The sequence below is a fragment of the Oryctolagus cuniculus genome, chromosome 6, assembly GCF_051225735.1.
Source record: "Oryctolagus cuniculus isolate XC-2025 breed Fujian yellow rabbit chromosome 6, ASM5122573v1, whole genome shotgun sequence".
Taxonomy (NCBI): Eukaryota; Metazoa; Chordata; class Mammalia; order Lagomorpha; family Leporidae; genus Oryctolagus; species Oryctolagus cuniculus.
In genome coordinates this window covers 17,596,955-17,619,460 of record NC_142872.1, presented here as the reverse complement: position 1 = coordinate 17,619,460, position 22,506 = coordinate 17,596,955, and the positions used below count along the sequence as shown (strand labels likewise).

Here is a 22,506-nt window from a genome sequence, read left to right as displayed (position 1 = left end):
GTATGATACTAAAAACAATTAACATAAGAAAGCTATAAAATGAGATATGGGGGCCAGCGCTGTGGCGAAGTGGGTTAACGCCCTGGCCTGAAGCACCGTCATCCCATATGGGCACCAGTTCGAGACCCGGCTGCTCCACTTCCTGTCCAGCTCTCTGCTATGGCCCAGGATAGCAGTAGAAGATGCCCCAAGTGCTTGGGCCCCTGCACCCACGTGGAAGACCCAGAAGAAGCTCCTGGCTCCTGGCTTTGGATTGGCGCAGCTCCAGCCATTGCAGCCATCTGGAGAGTGAACCATTGGATGGAAGACCTCTCTCTCTCTCTCTGCCTCTCTTCTGTCTGTGTAACTCTGACTTTCAAATAAATAAATAAATCTTCAAAAATAAAATGAGATATGAACACAGTACCATTAGAAATAAATGGGAAATATATGTGCACAAAATAAGAGGGTTTGTATTGAACATACTGCCATCATTCCCTATGTGCAAACAGGGAAATAGGAGTGAGGGATGTCATAGAAGTTAAAGTTTTAAAAATAAATTAAATAGCAGCTTTGAGTGGCTCCATGGCAATAACATGCCATAGACTGAGGAATGTGACTGAAATCTTGGCACCTGAGATGCAGCCAAGGCTAGAGATGAGAGAAGATACATAGGCAGATGATAAGTAATAGGAAGGCAGAGATAGACAAACAAATGAAATGAGCCACTCTTCTGCCATGAAGACCACTGAAATACTACCGCCAATCCCATAGCTGACTTTGTTCTTGTAGGTAACTTTGAAGCTCTTTATATAGCAATGCTATACATGTGGGCCTTTTGTGTCATGGCATTAACACAAGTACCCAATCTTCTACCTTCAGCTCAGAAAGTCCTCTCCCACTTTCCACACCTTGTGCCACATGGTCCCAGGCCTCCCCTGCTCACTACAACCTGACATGAACTCAGTCAATGGGACAGTAGTCAGAGACGGGACATCTTCAAGGAAACGAGCAGCACATGCAAATGTGTGGTAGCATAGTGGGCACATTCGGAGAACTGCATTTAGACCATTTAGAACCCTGGTATGACTGCAAGTTACAAGGAGAAGCGGCAGCTTCTAGGAGATGATTAATCTTCAAGATCAAATCAGTTCACAGTTGAACTTAGGAGAGGCTGAGGAGTTTGCACTGGGACCTGAAGTAAACAGAGAGTCGTCAAAAAACGTTATGCAGAGAAGAGAGTGACTGGAGTGGATTTGTGTTTAGAAAGATCACTGTGACAGCGAGCTGGGGAAAAGGACAGAGGGAGCCAGTCAGAAGGATGTTCTAGTCATCTGTGCAAGAGCATTCAGGAATGTAATAAGGGACCACGCGCAGTGGATGGGACATCTGACCCTAACGGCAGAGCCCTCATAAAATCACTTCCACAGGGCCCTCCCAGCTCTAGGCTTTAAATTCTGCTTATTTTATATTCAATCAAAGAAGGGAGTTACGAAGCACAGGCAGAGAAATTTGCACATCTGTGATCAACATGCACAACTCACACTCAGCAGACAGGAGGCATTCAAGGAAATACAGGATGCTGATTGCTTGGATAGTTCCCAGTGATCAAGCTCACTTTAAATTAATGACAAATTTTTGGGTTGCAGGTAAGATTTGCTGTTTTTAAAAGTCTGAGTGTTTGAAATTTTATGGCAAAACTCTGTTGAATTTAATGCTGAATATTCTAAATAAGAGCAGAAATATTTTAACTTTACTAGAGTCACTTTTGTGGCTTCCATCCTAAATCAGATTGGATTTGATAGGAAAATCTAGGGCATCGCCATGACAATTACCAGGCTTAGTCTACGTTCCACTCAGGGTTTATGTAACTCCCTTCAGACGGAGCAGAGAGCTGTGAGGGGCGCGCCTCTGCCTCTCCTGATTAGAGCATTTGGACTCAACAGTAACACAAAGCGACTTTAAGCCACTGGGTCTCAACTCTCACCGAGCCTCAGAATCACCTAAAGATCTTTCCAGAATTACAGGTGCCCAGACCCCGTCCCTAGAGCTTCTGACTTAATTGGTCTGGAGTGAAAAGTCTTCGAAAGTTTCCCGGGTGGTTTTAATGTGAAACCAGGGTTAAAAATCTTGGCAGTAGGCACTCATCACAGCAGTTCTCAAGGTGCTGCCTAAGAGCAGCTAAGTGCAGGCAACACCCTCCAAGCAGCTGGCAGTCTGAGTCCTTGCCTGTCTGGTTTATTTTATGGGTTTGGCAAAAACATGGCTTATCCTATTAAAAACAAATCAGAGAGCCAGACATTTTGGCCTAGTGGGTAAGACGTCCCTTGGGGTACCCCCACATCCCAGCTCTTCTCCCAATTCCATCTTCCCACTAATGAGCAACCTGGAAAGAAGCAAAGATAGTTAAAGTAGTTGGGTCCCTGCCACACACAGAGGACATCCGGATTCAGTTCTCAGCTTTCAGCTTTGGCCAGACCCAGCCTAAGCCACTGTGGGCTTTTGTGTAGTGAACCAGCAACAGATGGGACACTTGCTGTCTCATTTTGTTTCTCATATAAGTATATAAAAATTTTGAACAAAAAACCAATCAGTTATTAGGAGACAATATTTTCAAGCCATGTATTTGATAAAGAGTTAAAAGTCAAAATATAGTCAGAACTCATACAACTCAACAGCAAAAAAAATAAAAATCTGATTCAGAAAAATGGGCAAAGGATGTAAACACATTTTTCAAAAAAAAAAAAAAAAAAGACATTCAAATGGCCAAAGTGCTATTTGAAAATGCTCAGCAACAATAATCACCAGGGAAATGCAAACCAAACCACAAGGAGACATCATCTCACACCTGTTCAAGTGGCTATTATCAAAAAGATGAAAGATAATACTTGTTTGCAAGGGGAGGGGGTAGAGAAAAGGAAACTTCACACATGGTTGGTGGGACTGTAAATTAGTAAAGTCATTATGGAAAACGTATGAAGTTTCCAGAAAAAACTAAGAGTAGTGCTACCACATGATCCAACAACCTCACTTCTAGGTATGTCTCCAAAGGAAATACAGTCAGCATCCCTAAGAGACAGCTGAGCAGGCATTGTGACCCAGCACGTTAAGCTGCCACTTCAGACACTGACCTGCCATATCAAAGTGCTAGTTGTTATCCCAGCTACTTCATTCGCAATCCAGTTCTCTGCTAATGGGAACCAGTGGATGATGGCTCCAAGTACATAAGTCCCTGCCATCCATGTAGGAGACCTGGATGGATTTCCTGGCTCCTGGTTTCAGCCTATCCCAGCACTAGCTCTTAGGTGGCCATCTGGGGGAGTGAATCAGCAGATGGACGATCTCTCTCTTCTCATCTCTCCTCCCCTCCCCTCCTCTCCCCTTCTCCCCCCCCCCAAATAAATCAGCTTGCAAGAAAGATAAATATGGAGAGAGAGGGAGGGGGGGGTTGAGAGAGAGAGAGAGAGAGAGAGAATCTTTGTACTCCCTTACACATTGCAGCACTATTCACAATAACCAAATATGGAAACCACAGTAGCTATTGCTGGATGAGTGGATGAAGACAATGTGCAGATACGCATGATGCGATGAGCTGTACAAAAGAGAAAATCCTGCTATTTGCAACAACATGGATTGAACCTAGAGGAAATTATGCCAAGTGAAATAGCCAAATGCAAAATAGACAAATACTGCATGATCTCAAGTACCTGAGGAATCTAAAAACGTCAAACTCACAGAAACAGAGAGCACACCATTGCAGGGCAGGGGTTGGAGGAGGAAGAAAATATGGAGGTGCTGGTCAGAAAGTACAGACTTTAGTGATGTGTAAGTTCTTTGCCTCATTGCTCAAAGATCAACCTTTCATTGCCTCTTCTTCGCTTCACGGGTTTGCAGGTGATCTTGGGTGTCCCTTCTCTTCCAGCTGTATGACTCCAACCCCTGCCTTCATTGTCACAGGGCCTTTTCCCCACAGTGTGTCTGTGTTGTCATAGGACTCTCTTCTCATAAGCACACAATCATATTGGATGAGGAACTCGCCCTGTTCCTGTGTGACTTCTTCATCTAACCAAATTGTATCTGCAACAATCTCATTTCCAAGGTCAGATTTCCAACATGTTTCAGGGAGACATGATTTAATCCATAACATACCCAACTAGATTATTTAGGACTCTTACAATATGCAAAATCCAAATTTGTAATGGAATTGATCTACTGGCCTCTGTGTATGGAGATAACTTTTGATACATCTATTCTAATTTCAGTGCTGTTTGCAGAATACCCATAGGCATAGTGAATCTCCATGTTAATAAAAGAAATCCTTAACTAACATATGCCCTGGGGAATGTTTTTATCAAAGTTATCTTCTTTAAATTAAATAAAAACATAAAATACAGGGAAACTTCTCTTCTGGTTACTTTCTGCTAAACTCTAGTTGGAAGTTCATCTTAAGACTTGAGTCATATCGTTAGAGGAGAATGTCTTTATGGAGTACAGAAAGTTCTGACCTGTTAGTGTGAAACATTAGAATCTACAAACACCCAAGGAAAAGTCACTCTAATATTTGAAAGCTATATTTTTTCCATTTGAAATACTTAAGATAACGTGAATCTGAAAGACCTTGGTGCTATAAAATATTATTCCTCAAGGTCTTTTATTGATAAAACAACTTACATTGCTTTGTGTGCCTTGGTATAAAATGCTACCTTTCAATTTATTGAAACCAAAAGAGTATCTCTACCAAGGATGTAATGTCACAAAATCAAAAGAAGTCAGAATGTGTTTTCTTTTCATATAAGCATGTACCAAAAATAGTGAAGCTATAAATAGGTATGTGACAAAAAAGCAAAGCTCCAAATATTATTTTCCCTTTCCACAACTTCTCTAACAGATTAACGTATTTGAAGCACAACCACACAAACTAGGGTGATAAGGAGTATCAGAGCCCTCACTACTCAAGACATCTCTAACGTGTCCCCAGCAATGCTGTAAGAAAAAAAAATAGGTTGTAACACACAGCTGATCAAGTATGGCTGCACAAAGTGATCCAACAGCATCCCCAGGATTCCACTCTCATACCCCTACTTTTCCCTCTGCCTTCTTCGGTGTTGGCACAGCTCTCCATGGGGAGACCCCTGGCAGGCATACACCACCCAAGCCCAGATCAACAGAAAGAAAGAGCTTTTCTGTAGTTTCAAGAGGAAACTCTGCAGCAGGAACATGGACCCATCCTTGATCAGTGTCCTGGAGCAAGAAAGCCCACAGTGAAGTGGCCTGAGGTCTGAGGTCAGTGCCCAATCTAGAAGAAAGGACTAGCAACATCCAAATCCCAAAAGATTGAGGAGAGACAGAGGGACTTTGCCCCACACAAATCATGAGCTGTAAACAGGGGCCCAGAGACTAATGGGAAAAACAATCTACGTCCACTTCAACTGAGTATAAAGAATCTGAAAAGCAACCAGCACTGTGATGCACCATGTTAAGCCTCTGCTTGCAACACTGGCATCCAGCATCAGAGGACCAGTGCAAATCTCAGCTGTGCCCACTTTCAATCCAGCTTCCAGCTAATGTGCCTGGAAAAGCAGCAGAAGATGGCCCAAGTACTTGGCTCCTGCCACCCACATGGGAGACCCAGGTGTAGTTTTTGGCTCCTGACTTCGGCCATGTCCAGACCCAACCATTGTGCCCACTGGGGGAGTGAACCAGTGGATGGCTGGTCTCTGTCTCCCTCTCTGCCATTCCCTCAAATAAATAAAATAAATATTTTTTTTTTAAAAGAAAAGAAATCCAGAGGAGGAAGATATCCACTTGTAATCCACTTGAGTTGGGTCATAAGTCTCTCCTTCCAAATCAGTAATAAGAGCATAAAAGTAATTTTTACTTTTCCCATGGTCCATCGAAAGTAACTATACCAGGGACAGGCATTTGGTCTGGCTGACAAGCCACTGTTGGAGATACCTGCCTCCCATATCGTAGTGCTTTATTAGAATACCAGTTCCCCTCCCAATTCCAGTTTCCTGCTAATGCACACCCTAGGAGTCAGTGGGGATGGCTCAAGTAGTTGAGTTCCTGCCATCCATGTGAGAAACCTGGATTGACTTCCCAGCTCCTGGCTTTGACCCATCCCAGTTTCAGCTGCTTGTGGGCATATGGAGAGTGAACCAGCAGATGAGGTCTCTCTCTGCCTCTCTCTCTCCCTCTCACAAAAAAAGGGAGTACATCAGATGATAATTACTCTATGTTACAATATGGTTGAACCTATAAAACACTAGATAAAGCAAAGTGAGCCAGGCACAAAAGGTCACATATTATATGATTCCATTTATATCAGTGTCCAGAAAAGGTAAATCTATAGAAGCAAAAAACAGCTTGTTAGTGTTCAGGGAACAGGATAATTTGGGAAGAGAGAATGATCTCTAGAAGTTTACTTATGGGGTGATGAAAATAGTTTGGAACTTGATACAGATCGGTGTTGAGTGGCAATGAGAATATACAAACTACCACTGAATTGCCCACTTTAAAATGGGTAATTTATGTCATATGAACTTCGTTTCAGCGACAATTTAAAAAAGACTCTGAACACTGTACAAGATTTTCATTGGGTGAAAACTGTGCGCTATCCTTCCAATCACCTGCCTAAGTGTTGATGGAGGGTCAGGGACCTGACTTTGCTTATTTGCTAAACTCAGACTCTGGAAGCTCCTGGAAGTAAAGTTTTAGGTGATTTTACTGGACCTAGCCTCTGACCACTAGCTTGCTCCCCCTACCCCTTTCTGCCCTCTTCCTGCCTCCAGCAAATAAACACCTGGTATACATCCTACTCCCTCATTTTCTGCCTTCTGCTAAGATGGTTATGTTTCAGAGCATCAGAGCTTAGCTAACACTACAATGATAAATCCCAGTTTCACATTTTGTAAATTCCAGCAGATTCCTGACGTAAAGACCCCATAACAATCCACCCAGGGATGTATCCCACAGAAAGTCCAAGCCATTTGAGGGGTGGCTCTGGTGGATACTGCTAAAGGTTTTTATTTATTCCAAGTGTCATATCAAATTTTGAGACTGAAGTTCCTACACTTTGCACATTTATGCAAAAATTGGTTGGAAACCACAAGGAGTCACACAGTTTAAGGGAGATGGTGTGAATTTTTATCTGAATCCCGTCTCTAAGACTTCAACAGTTCAAACAAAGACAAGAGTAATTGCTGAAGACATGTTTTAGGAAGGAAAATAAATTGGTGTGGTGGGTATGAATCTCAATGAATAAATTCAGGAGTGCCAGAAATAAAATTTATTCTGTCTATAGAAAAACTTAACTTCGGTTTAGAAGGTCCGCCCCTGCCCCCGACATGACAGGGAGATTTTACATTGGGGATTCTGACCTTCCCCTAATGTTGGGTTTAAGTTCCAGGAGGTCAATGTCATGTCAGCTTCCAGGAAGGGAGTTTGCAATCCATGCAAGCATGGCTAGGATTGCCAGCTATTCCTTAACCTGGTTCTGCTTTCTACTTCCTTGTAGGTATTACAGTGATTTTCTTCCAATTTTCTGCTCAGCTGGGAAATGGGAACAAAAGAAACCACAATGCTGTCCCACCTACAAGTGTGGATATTACGCCTACTCTCTGCAGTCTATGGCCTCCCCAGGACTCAGCTTGTGAGTTTGAGGCACCTCCTCCTGCCGCCACCCAAGCCCCAAATTGCTCCCTTTCTTTCAGAGCTTTTCCTACCAGGTCTGTGCTCAGAAAGCAGTGCATATTCCTCTCTCTGGAATGCACCAAACTCTCTTCTCACATCCACTTCCCGTTATGTCTCTCCACTCACCCCGTAGGCACACAGACACATACCAGCTAAGGAGGATCTTCAGGTAGAGCCAGAACCATCTAGAGACAGTAACAGCTGGAAGGGCTTGGGAGGGCATGAGAGGAAATCAGTGCATATTTCAGAAACATTACATTTGCTTTGCTGCTATGAAGATCACATACTAAAATAATATTGTGGGTTTCTTACACACACACACAAATGGTCAACAAATCTTGGGCAAAAGAATAGACTTGGTTTCCAGCATTCCTACTGGTTCTTTCCTTCCTTCCTCAGCTGGGGCACTGAGCCCTTCTCCCTGGTGAGCATCCCTGTTTGCAGGCCCTGTCTGAACAGGGAGAGGCACCACCACCTACGATACCTGCACATGCGTGTACTCAAACCTTAACCTGGTTGAGATGGGTAGAATGCTCCACCTTGCAAAATACTCATGATGATGGTTTACAGCTCTTCCATATCTGTCAGACAACACATTTCTAAGGAGAATAATCTGTTCCAATGAGCATTTTTGCCTTCACTGTTGCAGTGGCATTCAACTCTGTACCAAGTTTTGATAAGGAATCTATACTGTCATGCACTATTATTAAATTTGTGTCTGTGAATTTGTGGGTGGGATTATTTGCTCCCCAACAGGATATTAAGCTTACAAAAGGCTTGAACCTTGTTTTATATTCTACTGTTAGTCCCATTATTTCATTCTGTGTACACAACATCATGCTCACCTTGTAGAAGTTGCCTCAAGAAATACTAGCTGTAGAAGATGAATGAGTAAAAATCATGTATTATTAAGGCTAAAGGAACCTGGAAAATTCACCAAGCCTTTTCTGAAAACTACATGTGGGCCAGACTCAAGCCAATGCAAACGAATGAGAATTTACTCAATTTTATAAAATTTCCAACAGAAAAATTTCTAAGCCTGTTTTCATACAATAATATCAATATGGCATTCAGTAACCTTATGTAAAACTTCCTTACCACATCCATCTTGCACACATGATAGATGAAAAACATGCTGGACTAGTATCCAAGACATCTGGATAGGCCTTGCTCAGTGCCTCACAGGAATCGAGTTGACTTTAGCAGCACATTTACCCTGGATAGATTTTTACTTGCTTCATCTATAGGACTACTGTACTTGACTAGAGCACCACTAAGCTCAACTCCATCTCCAAAATTCATTAATTCTCATCATTTATATTTCAGAATATGCATGGAGGAAGGCTGCTGGTTTTTTTAAAAGATTTATTTACTTATTTGAAAGAGTTACAGAGAAAGAGGGAGACACACACACACACACAGAGAGAGAGAGAGAGAGAGAGAGAGAGATCTTTCATCTGCTGGTTCACTCTTCAAGTGGCCTCAACAGCCAGGACTGAGCCAGGCTGAAATCAGGAGTTCCATCCCCGTCTCCTATATGGGTGGCAGAGGCTCAAGCACCTGGGCCATTTTCTGTTGCTTTTCCTAGGCCCTTAGCAGGGAATTGGATAGGAAGTGGCCCAGCCAGTACACAAACGGGCAGCTGTATGGGATGCTGGTGTAATAGGTCACGGCTTTACCCACTACACCACAGCACCACCCCAGGAAAGGCTGCTTTAACAGGGGAACTATTATGGTTTCAATATAATGTGGTCCCCACACTCAGGAATTTTAATCTCCCAAATCTTGTGTTAATGGTACTAAAAGGATGGAAATGTAATCTAACCGTGATGTTTAGAGTTGAGGTTTTGGGAAAGTGAGGAGATTGGATTAGGTTATGGGGGTAGGGTCCTGTGATTGAATCCTATCCTGGTCATTTTATAAGGATGGGGGGGAGGGGAAATAGAGAATATAGATACATACCGTGTGCTGCCCTGCACCACTCTGGGACTATGTCAGCAAAAACCCCACAACCAGAGTCTAAACCGATGATGCCTACCTGATCTTGGGCTGAGAACCTCCAGAACTGTGAGCCAAAGTAAGCCTCTTTCCTTTATAAAGTTGGGCTCCCTCAAGTTCTTTGCTACAGTAATGAAAAACTAAGTAATATAATCAATTAATCTCCTGGTATTTCTTTCCCTGCTTTTCTGCATTGAAGGGATAGAATAAAAATGCTTCATGTATTCTTCTGGAAGGACTTGAAGATTCAGTGTCTCTCCTGCCTCCCAGGAAGGAAACACTCAATTTTTGGTTGCTAATGAATCCAGGGTCAATAAACTCCATTTTTAAAGAGCAAGAAAATAAATGTTCAAAAGGGAGGAAGCACCTCTGATGAATACACAGAGAAAAGAGGAGGTTTCCTCCCAAAAAGAGAGCAGGGATCGTGGGCAGGGGGCAGGGGGGAGAGGTTGGTGGGGAAGCTGTAAATTTACTCTGGGAAGCTGTCCAAGAACTGAAACACAACCACGAGTAGAGAGGCGCTCATGGGACTCAAACCATCACTCACCAACTGCCCAGATTTCCAGTAGGCATGAACCTTGCTATATGGAGCCAGAGCCTTCCCACAGGCCTCCGACTGGTTTCTCCCAGAGAACTCTACTTTGTCTGCAGCCAATGTCTTACAACTGAGCACCCAAGGAGACAGCCACCCACCAAGGCTAGACTTTGTTCATTCCCATGGGGCGCTCCATATGGACAGCTCCCACCCCATACACTAGGACAATGGTCAAACAGAAAAAGAAGGGGAGCTTGGGAGGAATAAAAAGACAATGAGATCACCTGGGTCAAGGAACTGAGACAGCCAGGGAACCCCAAGGGAGAGGCTCAGGCTATGTGAGCTCAAAACAGAATTTAGTATCCTCTTTAAGAAATGAATGCAACCACACAAACACAATCAGGTAAGAATGAGAACATGTTACTACCATGAGACCAGAAGCTACCACAAATCACAAGAGTTTAAAAGTTGCCTAACACTACAAATACCACAAAATCCAAGAAAAATAGCAAAATATGTTCTATTCCTATAACTCCCTGAACTACTTATATCACCCTTGGTTTTTTTTTTAAGATTTTATTTATTTATTTGAGAGGTAGAGTTACAGACAGTGAGAGGTAGAGACAGAGAGAAAGGTTTTCCTTGCGTTGGTTCACTCCCCAGATGGCCACAACAGCCAGAGCAGCGCCGATCTGAAGCCAGGAGCCAGGTGCCTCCTCCTGGTCTCCCATGTGGGTGCAGGGGCCCAAGGACTTGGGCCATCCTCTACCGCTTTCCCAGATCATAGCAGAGATCTGGAGTGGAAGAAGGGAAGCCAGGACTAGAACCGGCGCCCACATGGGATGCTGGCGCCACAGGTGGAGGATTAACCTACTGCGCCAAGGAGCCGGCCCCTATCACCCTTGTTTTCAACACTTATTGGCTGCATGTTTAATCACCTCTTCATATGAATGGTTTTATAACACTTTCTATAAAGAAAATAGGAAGATAAGTCAGTCTTTCCTTTAGTATGGTGAGTCATAGTTTTTTCTAATAGGTGAGATACTTAAAACGTGATTTCCCATACCGATATCATGCCTGTTTTGTAGCACTACCAAACATTTATGCCAACAAAAATAGAAATTCTGATAAATTCTATCTTAGGCAATCCTCATCAGAAGTGAGTGTTGTTTGTAATGTTTATAATTAAACTTACTTCATCATAAAAATATTTATAATAGCAGGGTACTTTCATTTTAACTAGGCATCAGTGAGAACCTATTCGTCCCCCTAAAATTTTACATATCAGATATACCTGAAAGAATTGAAAGAAAGAACTCAGGTAGATATTTGTACATCCACATTCACAGCAACATTATTCACAACTACTAAAATCGGAAGCAACCCAAGTACAAATTAACAGATTATTGGACAAACAAAACGTGGCATATACAAACAATGGGAAATTATTCAGCCTTAAAAATAAAGGGAACTCCAACACATGTGATAACATGTATGAATCTTGAGGACATTATGCCATATGAAATATACCAGTCACAAAAAGACAAATAAATTGTGTGATTCCACTTATATGAGATACCAACTTCACAGAGTCAGAAAGTAGACAGGACCCGGGAGAAAGAGAAATGAATCACTGTTTAAAGCGAACAGGTTTCAGTTTTGCAAGATGAAGAGTTCTGTGGATGGAAGGCAGTGATGGTTGCACAACTTTATGAATGCATTTAATGCTACTGAACTGCACATTTTAAAATGGTTAAGATGGTAAACTTTATGGTATGTCTGCTTTACAATAATTTTTAAAAATAAAAATGTCACAATCAGATGATGAGGAGAATGTTTCAGGGTAATTTCTGGCTCTGCATATTGCACACCCCATGTTCCTCCCCGGCTCAGGTTCATCCAGGACTGGATGCTGAAAGGTAACCTGCACATCACTGCTCAACGCTGGACTTGCACTTTCACATCATGATGCCAGAGTGCACAGCAGTATTCCAGGACGTCTTTCCTACACCACATAACTGGGAACAATTTAACTACACCTGGAGGTGGTTGTGATCCTTTTAACTGTGTCCCACTAAATACAAACAAAAGGCATGCAGTGCCCCCCTTCCTCCTGCTGGGATCCCAGAGATGCCTCCAGTCATTCCACCACCATCTAACACAAGGGAAAGCATGACACAGTAATGGCACTGACCTGAACTGACTGTGGTCAAAATGTATTAATTACTCAAAGGTTACAAAATCAGCAGAACAAGTGAACATCCGTCTAGCACTTGTGGAATGTTGGAAGGGGCTCATGCAGGAACAGGACTGAAGGTCAGCTTTGCTGGCTTCTCAGTAAATCCACCTCTAACACCCACTTTGCTATGAAATCCTTTCTATTCCCGGATCACTCCCACTTGTTTTGTTCTCACATGATATGTGAACTGCCCGGTCAAAAGTTCTTTGTACAATAAGCCTTTTGGATAGCCATTGTAGATCACTTTTTATATTCTCTCCAAATATTCCTGGTCTTTTAACTTGTGTTTGCAGCTATTGTTTTTCAAATATTTTATCATGCCTTTATCTGAGTCATCTATCACAGGTGGTGAATGACTTGAAAATAAGAAATATTTCTGTCATGAAACTCAGTGGACTATTGCAGGCAATCACATGCCTGATAAATATAGTTGGACAGGGTGGAGAGTTTATGTGTTTGAGGTGGGCAGGAGGGAGAGGAGTACTCTCAAAGCTGCCCAAGTTGTCCAAATCCATCTTCAGACACAGAACACTGCCCAAGGTTTTGAAATTTTATTTTATACTGTTTTTGTGTTTACTTTAAACGTTATATACACCTGCCTGTACAAGGGAGAACTTGAGTACAACTGCGAATAGCCAAGACCTAAATAAAAGGCACTTAACTAGGACCAATTTCTTTCTCATAAGTAAGTCTAACAGAGAGCACTCCCAGGGTGGTATGATAGCTCTTCATTGTCACCAGCAACCCTGGCTCCTTTCAGCTCTCTGCCATACTCGTGGCCCTTTTTCTCACCCTTACAAGATGGTAGCTGGAGCACCAGCCTTTTGTAGGCCATCATATCTGCAATCCTAGCAGGAGGAAGCACAGAACAGACACAAGAAGAAAAACTATGCCTCTTAAGAGAGTTCCTGCCATTGCTGCTATCTTCTGCATCCATCCTGGCCAGCCCTAGCTACACAGAGTAAGTTGAAAAGGAAATTTAGAAGCATGATCTTTGGCAGCATCCTTGTCTACTCAAAAGGAAAATCAGTATTCTGATGCCACAGAGGAGGCTGGACATGGGTAAGTGACCACCATTGCTGCAATACCTCAGGCTGCCTTGGTCCTGAGCAAACTTAGATAAGAGCCAGGGGCTGCCCCTGTTGGCCTTTCCCCCTGCTACCTCCACTTAGAAACCAATATCTTCAGCTTCCAGAAAAGATCCAGACACTCACTCATATTTGGTGAGAAATGGTGAGAAATTTTAAATGCTACCTTCCCAGGAAATTTGGGTTTAAAGCAGGAGCATAACCTTGTTTTAGACAAATAATATCACCTTCACACAAACTCAAATATTAGTAAGTAAGATGCTTAAAGCTGAGTTTGGGCCAAAAAAGTGTGTGTGTTGTGGGGGGTGGGTTGTAGAGGGGTTTCTCTTGTTCCGAAAAAGCAGATTATACCAGTCGGGGTTTCTGCTTTGCTGCAGCTTCCTGTTTTGAATGTGCCTGTTTGGATTTCAGGCCATCTTTAAGCATTAATGCTGTACGTTACCCGTCATGAATCCCAATGCTTTTTTTCTTTTTTATTTGCACATAGCTCATCATTCCCCTGATTACAAGTGTGCAGTGTAATGTGTGTGCATTTTCTTCTCTCCCAAATGAGTGAAAGCCTTCTTAGCACTAATATTAATTGGGCATTAGTGCCGGGGGTTTTTTATTGGCTCTCTAGCACTCACACAGCAGTCAAAGAGGCATGTCACCCAAGGGTTTACATTGTGTGTCGAGGTTACTCGGTCACAGGCCTGCGCCAGCATACACTGATGCAGGCTGTGAGAGATGAGGGTTGACTTTGTAGCCCACTGAGTCCGTCAAGTGGGCATTAAGCAGAAAATGAGGTTACATTTCCCATGCTGCCATAAAACATAGGCTATAAAAAGGGATACAATTGCCTCTGAATTACTGTTGCTTCGTTTCGTGCACGATGGGGTCTTCAGGCAAATATTTCTGCAAACAGAAAGGACGGTGATAACTGCTGTTTGTACAGCTTGTTCTGCTTTATAAAGCGTTTTCACATTTACTGTAAGCGCCTGACCCAGCTGCTATTGGCTGCTAGGCAGCAGGGACCTTAGTCCTGTAGCTCTGAGACAGCCTCTAGGAGGCAGCTTTTGATCTCCCTCGCCTCTAGAACAGATACTGACAGTTTTAATGATGTCCTGAATCACAGGTTTCTAGAAGCAAGAGCTTCTAGAAACTGACCCTTCCCTGATCTTTCTGTCCTCTGAAATAATGCAGTTCCCTCTGAAGCCAAGAGCTCTTCATCAAGGCAAGTCGGAAAGGGGTCCAGGGTTACAGACTGGAAAGCTGTATTGGAGGCAATGGCTAACTCTTTCCCTCTGCCCTGTTTCCTCTCCTGTTCTCCCTCCACGGAAGCCTGACTCAAGACCCCACCTAGACCAGCAAATGTCATCGATACATCAGTCAGTGAGCTCAGAGGTGATGGACAACCCAATTATCAAGACCAATCAGCCAGATCACCTTAGAAAGGGACGAACTCAATCTTCTAAAAGCAGCAGAGGGACCAGGCATTTGGATTCCCAAAGACAATAGACAGTCAAGGTCGTGGCTAATAGGACCCTGTTCCATCCTACCTCCCCTCCCATCTTCTGAACATTTCACTGTTCAGGCTTTAAAAACATTCAAGCATCACCCAGAGAAATAGAGAGAAAGAAATTATCAATTAGCTTCTAATCACATGAGCTAATGCTGAATGTTTTTCAACCCTTTCTCACCCAAAATCTCCCTACAGAGTGTCCCACACTCTGTCACTGCTTCCTCACTTACTATCAGTCGTCAGTCTACCGAAATCTGGTTTATTACCATCATTGCTCTCCAAGTACACTCATGCTAATCTACAATTGCTTCCTGCCGACAAGCCTAGTGGACATGTTCCAATCTTTTTATTGCAAGACCTCAATAGGGAATCTTATTTGGCATGGTGAAATTTTCTACTCCTCAAGCTGTTGTGAGGTTGGACTCTTCCAGCCTTCTCATACCTCCCCATGCTTTGCTCTGACATCTTCCTAAGCCCCTTTCTTTGTCCTGCACTTCTTCCTCTCCATAGCTCCCTGGTTAATTCATTCTTCCCTTTGCTTTCAGCTATTCGGTATGTGCTCATGCTTCCTTCAGCTGCCTTCTCTGAGCTTCAGATCCCAATGTCTTATTTAGAAAAGGCGGCCTTGGGGCTGGCAGTTAGCCGAGTAGTGAATATGCCTGTATCACACACCAGAGTACCTGGGTTCAATACTGGCTGGGTTCAAGCCTGGCTCTGGCTCCTGACTTCAGTTTCCTGCTAATGCAGACCTTAGGAGGCAGTGGTGATGGTTCAAGTAGTTGGGTTCCTGCCATACACAGGGGAGACTGGGATTAAGTTCCTGGTCCCTGGCTTTCATCCTTGTCCTGCAGGCATTTGGGGAGCCAGTCAGCAGATGGGAGTGTTCTCTCTCTCCCTGCCTCAAAAATAAAGGTCAGAAATAAAACAAAAGAACATCTCCAATAAGTTTTCATAAAATTTAACCATGGTCTTTCCTCAAACCACCTTCCTTCACTACCCTATTTTTCATTGATATTTCTACAATCTACTTACCCCCTGCCTGTGGGACTTTAGTTCATAACTCTGTCACCTCCTGTTGAACACATGTCACATCTCCTAACTGATCTCCATACTTGTTTATCTTCCTACCAGAGAGCCTTATTTAAGATGAAAATCTAAGCAACAGGAGAAAACCCAAGATCCAAATTGTGGCTATCATCCTGGCAACTTCTCTCTTTCACTTTGGCTATTATGTTCTTTGCACTCCAGCAAAGTAGAGCCTCTGACAGCACCCAGGACAGACTGCTGTCTATTCCCCTACATGCTGGCCCCTTTGCTAGGAGTGCTTTGCCCACATCTTCCTCCCTCCTGCTCCTTCACCAAGTTAAACAACACCCAAGCTTCAAAACTGATCAGAAGCAACTTCCGCTAGGAAGCCACACTTGACACTCCAGGTGCATTAGTTACCTTTCTCTGGCACCCTCGTACTGTCCCCTGCATAATCCTACCCAGAATTTGATCATTTTAAAAATTGTTTATCCACATAAATGAATTCACTAAGAAGCCCATGAAGCTTCAGAGCCTTCACTCACACCTCTTCCAAGGCCTCCATCTAAACATGTATTCCTAATTGTACATTCTTTTACTTAATAGGAGCCCCCAAATTTGTATAAGATTCAGGTCCCACAAAACCTGGACCCATATCCTTTTGGGTCTATGTATTATATCTTCCAGTCAATGAATTCTACATGATCAGAGCCTTTGTCTTTTTTTTTTTTTTTTTTTTTTTTTTTTTTTTTTTTTTTTGACAGGCAGAGTGGACAGTGAGAGAGAGAGACAGAGAGAAAGGTCTTCCTTTTCCGTTGGTTCACCCTCCAATGGCCGCCGCGGCTGGCGCACTGTGGCCGGCGCACCGCGCTGATCTGATGGCAGGAGCCAGGTGCTTCTCCTGGTCTCCCATGGAGTGCAGGGCCCAAGGACTTGGGCCATCCTCCACTGCACTCCCTGGCCACAGCAGAGAGCTGGCCTGGAAGAGGGGCAACCGGGACAGAATCCGGTGCCCCGACCGGGACTAGAACCCAGTGTGCCGGCACTGCAAGGTGGAGGATTAGCCTAGAGAGCTGCGGCGCCGGCAATAATATCACAATTTTTTTTTTTACAGGCAGAGTGGACAGGGAGAGAGAGAGAGAGACAGAGAGAAAGGTCTTCCTTTTCCATTGGTTCACCCTCCAATGGCCGCTGCAGCTGGCGCACTGCGGCCGGCGCACCACGCTGATCTGAAGGCAGGAGCCAGGTGCTTCTCCTGGTCTCCCATGGGGTGCAGGGCCCAAGGACTTGGGCCATCCTCCACTGCACTCCCTGGCCACAGCAGAGAGCTGGCCTGGAAGAGGGGCAACTGGGACAGAATCCAGTGCCCCGACCGGGACTAGAACCCGGTGTGCCGGCGCCGCAAGGTGAAGGATTAGCCTAGTGAGCCGTGGCGCCAGCCCACAGCAGAGCCTTTGTCTTACATATCTTTGCATCAGTTACACTTAGTACTTAACTGTTGGTTATGGACTGGATGGATAACCCAGAAATATAGTGCAAGATTGAGAAGAAAGACAAAACCAGTATGGGTGCAGGCTGAAGCACCGGTGTGGAAACAGAAGTCCAGACCCAGGAGTGCTCTAGTTCCTCATCCCAATGGCATTATCCAGGCCACCAAGGATGAGAAGCCATCTAGACAAACATGGCCTGGAACGTGCAAATGAACAGTGGCAGGCAGAACAATGGACACGGTCCAAGTCCAGGCCAATGGCCACGAAACAGAGGAGCAAGACAAAGCAAGCAGAAAGACAGAAACACAGCAGGAACATCAAGCAAGCACTTCCTGTTCAGCTCTCCTATGGTTATTCAGCTACAGAAACCACCCCCAGAATGGCAGCCCAGGGTGGGCAGGGATTCAGAGTGCCCAAGCAAGTGATGGGACAGAGAGGAGACAAAGGATTCTGACTGCCAATGGTTTTCCCACTTGGGCTGGTGTCCAGGGGATGTTACTTTCCAAACCTGAACACCTACTGAAACTGAAATGTTGAGAACATGCTGAATTCACAAAGCTCTCATTTTTTTTTTTAAAAAAAGAGAGAGGATAAAAAATCAGTCTTGAGATATTTCTTTAAAGATTTGCTTTCAATGATGTGACAATAAATGTTAAGTTGGAGTATGAAATCAGGACAGCAGTTATGTAAGGAAGGCAAAAATTGCTTCATTAAAATGCATGGAGGGAGAAGCGATGGATTATAGTATAGATCATGCCAGAGATGAGCAGATTACTGAGCGCCAGGCACACAAGGGAGACAGATTAATGAAAAATAAATAAAGGCGTTTCAGAAAAGCAGCATGAAGCTCAACACTGGTTGGCTGCGTGTCACAGAATGCAAGCCCAAAGGTGTGTGGAAAATCATTTCTTTTCATTTGGAACATTCATTTGAAAGTTAATGCTGTTTGCTCCTTTTCTTATTTCTTCATTTTGTTTATCTTTTAGATAATTAGAGATAATTTTCAAAAACAGGAAAGATCAACATGGGAATACCTAGTACAGACTGCTTACCTTGGATAATATCGAGGGTAGGAAGCAATTTTCTTAATGGTATGGATTATCACTGAAAATCAAAAACACAGCAAGTGATTCTTCTCGTCATGACCTAACTGTGCCTTTTGCCTGAAAACTTCATGGGTGTTATTTTGAAGGGTAGGCCACCCAAAGTAGTAGGAGGAGAATAGAATTTGCAGTTCAACAACTCAGGGTTCAAAAAAACAACTCTAGCCAACATTCCCAAAAGCACAAAGACAAATCACCACATGTGTTTGAGCTTCCATTTTTGGCAATAAAAAAATTACACTTACCTTTATAAACTCAGAGTTTTCAGTGCATCCCAAATAATAGGAGAAGAAACCATTTTTAATAAGCTAAACAAACATAAATTGTGACCAATCTGTAACAACTCCCTCAGGTCTTAGCTGGGCTCAAGTTTCTCACAAGCACTCTAGCTGATGAAGAAGCACGCAGCAATCACCTGCAAATCACACCTGCCACTTACAGGCGTCGACACTGACCATGAAAGACAGGTGGTGACTGTTTCTTAAGAACGGTATTAGTTTCATTTCTTTAATCATTTTAAATTAATCTTAAAAGGTCTATAATGTATAGGGTCAAACAAGTCATCTCTGAATATCCATGTGCTTAAAGGCTTAAAACTTTTAAGGTAAGTAAATCAGCTGAACTGTAACGTGAGAACTGACAAACTGTGGAAAAATGGTAAGAGCCAAAAAGTGGAAATAACACTGTGACACCAAACAATGGAAACAAAAATGGAGCTCTGTGAGGACTCTCAGCACTGGAGCTGCCCCACCTGAGAGCAGGGGCCTCTTGCCCAGAAGGGACTCTGTGAGGGCAGAGGGTAACAGCACTTGATCTTGAGCCCACACCCGATACTCACCATGTCCCTGCATTCTTCATTCTAACTTTGCCCGACGCCATCCCCTCTGCAGGTCTCAGTGGCTTCCCTGCTGGTATAATTCACCCTGTTATTCCTGAGAGATCTGAGCCACTGCCAATCCCACCCTTTTCAGGCCAGAGTTGCTGCCTGTGTCTGTTTACAGGGATGACTAAGCAAGGAAGTCCTGAGAGGGGCCTATACAAACTGTCTGGGTCCTCCCTTGGGTCAAAGCAGCTCTGCCTCTACCTATGGACTCAAAGCTGCCCCTCCCAAGATGGTGACCTCTTTGCCTCCTGGCTTCTTTTTTTTATTTATTTATTTATTTTTTGACAGGCAGAGTGGACAGTGAGAGAGAGAGACAGAGAGAAAGGTCTTCCTTTTTTGCCGTTGGTTCACCCTCCAATGGCCGCCGCAGCTGGCGCGCTGCGGCCGGCACACCGCGCTGATCCGATGGCAGGAGCCAGGAGCCAGGTGCTTCTCCTGGTCTCCCATGGGGTGCAGGGCCCAAGCACCTGGGCCATCCTCCACTGCACTCCCTGGCCATAGCAGAGAGCCGGCCTGGAAGAGGGGCAACCGGGACAGAATCCGGCGCCCTGACCGGGACTAGAACCCGGTGTGCCGGCGCCGCAAGGTGGAGGATTAGCCTATTGAGCCACGGTGCCGGCCCGCCTCCTGGCTTCTACACACAGGGAATCCAAACTGCCAAGAGCAACAGTGGTCCCCAAATCTTACCATTTTCTTGGATCACCCTTGGTACCACCTGTGTCCCTTTGGGTCCTCCAAAAAGTGGACAGCAAGACAAGCGATGCATTGTTGGCGGGGGGGGGGGGGGGATGCCTGTTCAATGCGATCCTTGATGTGTCTCCTGACAACAGTGTGCCTCCTCTAGGGACCAGGATTCCTTACCTTGCAAAATCCAGAGCTGCGAGCCGTTGATAGTAATGGTAAACAGTAACGTTCCTGCTTTTGCCATTTGGCTCCAGGATCTATGTATTCCTGTTAGGAAAGTAAAGCCATATACAGGCTGCTGGTTCGGTGCATGCAATGCATCTGGAATAATGGCATCTTTCTCTTGCAGAATTTCACCTCCAAGCCAGCACTTCAGGTGGCCATGAACTTTCCATGTCGGTTGAGCCCAATTCCTTTCAGAGGGCACCAATTGTGACATGACCATAAGTCATAGGCTGTATCCTTCAATTCCTTCGCTCCAAAGGTGATCCCCAAGTAGATGCTGTCTTGTGCGGGATTCCATTCCTGTGTGTCACACATTCTAGAAGCCCCGGGAGCATATTGCTGGTGCAGGCCTTGGTGGAATGAAAGACATAATGAGGAACAGGTGCAACAAGTACCCCTGAGAAGAGGAACCACTGGGAGCTCCAGGGCAGAAAAGGCCCAGTGTAGCCACAGCTGGTCTCATTGAAGAACAGTGCTGCATTCAGGTGTTCAGTATTGATCTTTATCCCAGCCGTTTGGATATTCAAGGGAGACAGTAGCTAGGTAAACCTTAGTCATGAAAATAGTCTCGAAATCTTCTCATACCAGCTATGTTCTTGAACTACTCCTGGTACCACCTGTGTCAGAAATAGACACCAAGACAGGAGATTTATTGGAGGATATGCCTGTGAAAGATGAGGTGCGAAGAAACAGGAATAAGTAGAGACCCTTCCAAAAGTGATGCATGTCTGACACCTATGAGAGAGGATGGGGTAGGAAGAGCTTCCAACTGCAGTGCAGCTGACACTCTCAGCCAGACCAACATGCAGACCCCAAGCAGAATGAGAGGACCCAGCATCCACAAGCTCTGATAACTCACCAGCCCAGGGAAAGAGTGACCTCCACGTGATTTGCCAGGAAGGTATGTGTCACACCAGCTTACAGCTATCATTAATCATCAATAAGAAAGGCTACAGTGAGTTTTATTTTCCTGATGAAGGAGTTAGAAACCAATGACAGTAAATCTACAGGAACCACTTCAGTCAAACGTGGGAGAAGAATCTCAAATCTGTACATTTTCCATTTTTTAGACATTGTTTTCTCTTCCTGTGTTATATGTATGTTGTATTTATTCCAAGTTAAATATTAGGAGAGGGGAATAAAGCAGGAATTTACTAAAGAAACAACCACACAGGACTTACCCTACATTTTAACCCTCTCAGATAGTTTTCTTCCCTATTTAGTAACATCCTTTTTTGTACTTGAAAGAATATATAAAAGTAGTTATATGCTTCTGGTAGAATCACAGGTGTGGTCGTGTGAAGACTGTGTTCACATGACAAAAAACTGAGCAGATGATTTATCCACATTATCTAATCAATATAGGCAGACGTTCTGGCAAAGTCAAGCTTTAAAGAGTGGATCTTGCTCTTTTTAAGTGAAAATACCTGGATTAGAGGAAACCTTTTATCTCAGCTAATAAACCAGATAACCTATCTCATTTGTGCTGCTTTTGCCTAGTAAACATTGATCTCTTCTTTTTCCAAATTCTTTGAGAACTTAAGTCTTACCTTTCATTCAAAACACTCATTTGTGCTAGTAGCAATTTACAACAGCAATGTTACCTTTTACTACCATATTCTACGTCCCAGGGGCTATGTTAAGATTGGAAAATACAAAAATTAAGAGGCACCCTATACACGATGAACTCACAGTCTAAATGGTAAGAGAGGTGTGTAAGCCTATAATTTTAGGATTACTACTGAGAAATGGACAAAGTACCCTGAGACCAGACAGTGAGTACGTGAATGAACAATCCTATATGGTCTTTCTGTTGAATGGCATGTTGTCAGAGCTTTGAAAAGAAATCCCACACTTCTATTCCTGAACCTGTAGTAAACAAAGAATCTGGCACACATTGAATATATACAGTAGGCATTATTAGTGACTCCTCCTGTTTGCTCCTTCCACCAATATTGCCAGGTTTCATCTCAGCTGTCCAACTCCATCAGTAATAACCATAATAGTAGTGATAGCTGGCACTGTGGCTCAATAGGCTAATCCTCTGCCTAGCAGCGCCAGCA

At 43.9% G+C, this 22,506-nt stretch overlaps 1 long non-coding RNA gene across 5 annotated transcripts in view; it reads right to left on the bottom strand.

Moving 5' to 3' along the window:
* LOC149126039 (uncharacterized) overlaps window positions 1-21,331 on the bottom strand; it is a 64,086-nt gene extending 42,755 nt beyond the window's left edge. For 3 of the 5 annotated variants that reach the window (XR_016234887.1, XR_016234886.1, XR_016234885.1), the window contains exons 1-2: window positions 19,490-19,778; window positions 18,601-18,652 (exon numbers count right to left, since the gene is read on the bottom strand). This is a non-coding gene — a long non-coding RNA (uncharacterized LOC149126039). Of the gene's footprint in view, window positions 1-14,023; window positions 14,426-18,600; window positions 18,653-19,489; window positions 19,779-20,395 lie in introns of those variants that run through there. The other 2 variants (XR_016234889.1, XR_016234888.1) reach the window with 2 other exon arrangements.
* Window positions 21,332-22,506: the final 1,175 nt, after the last annotated feature.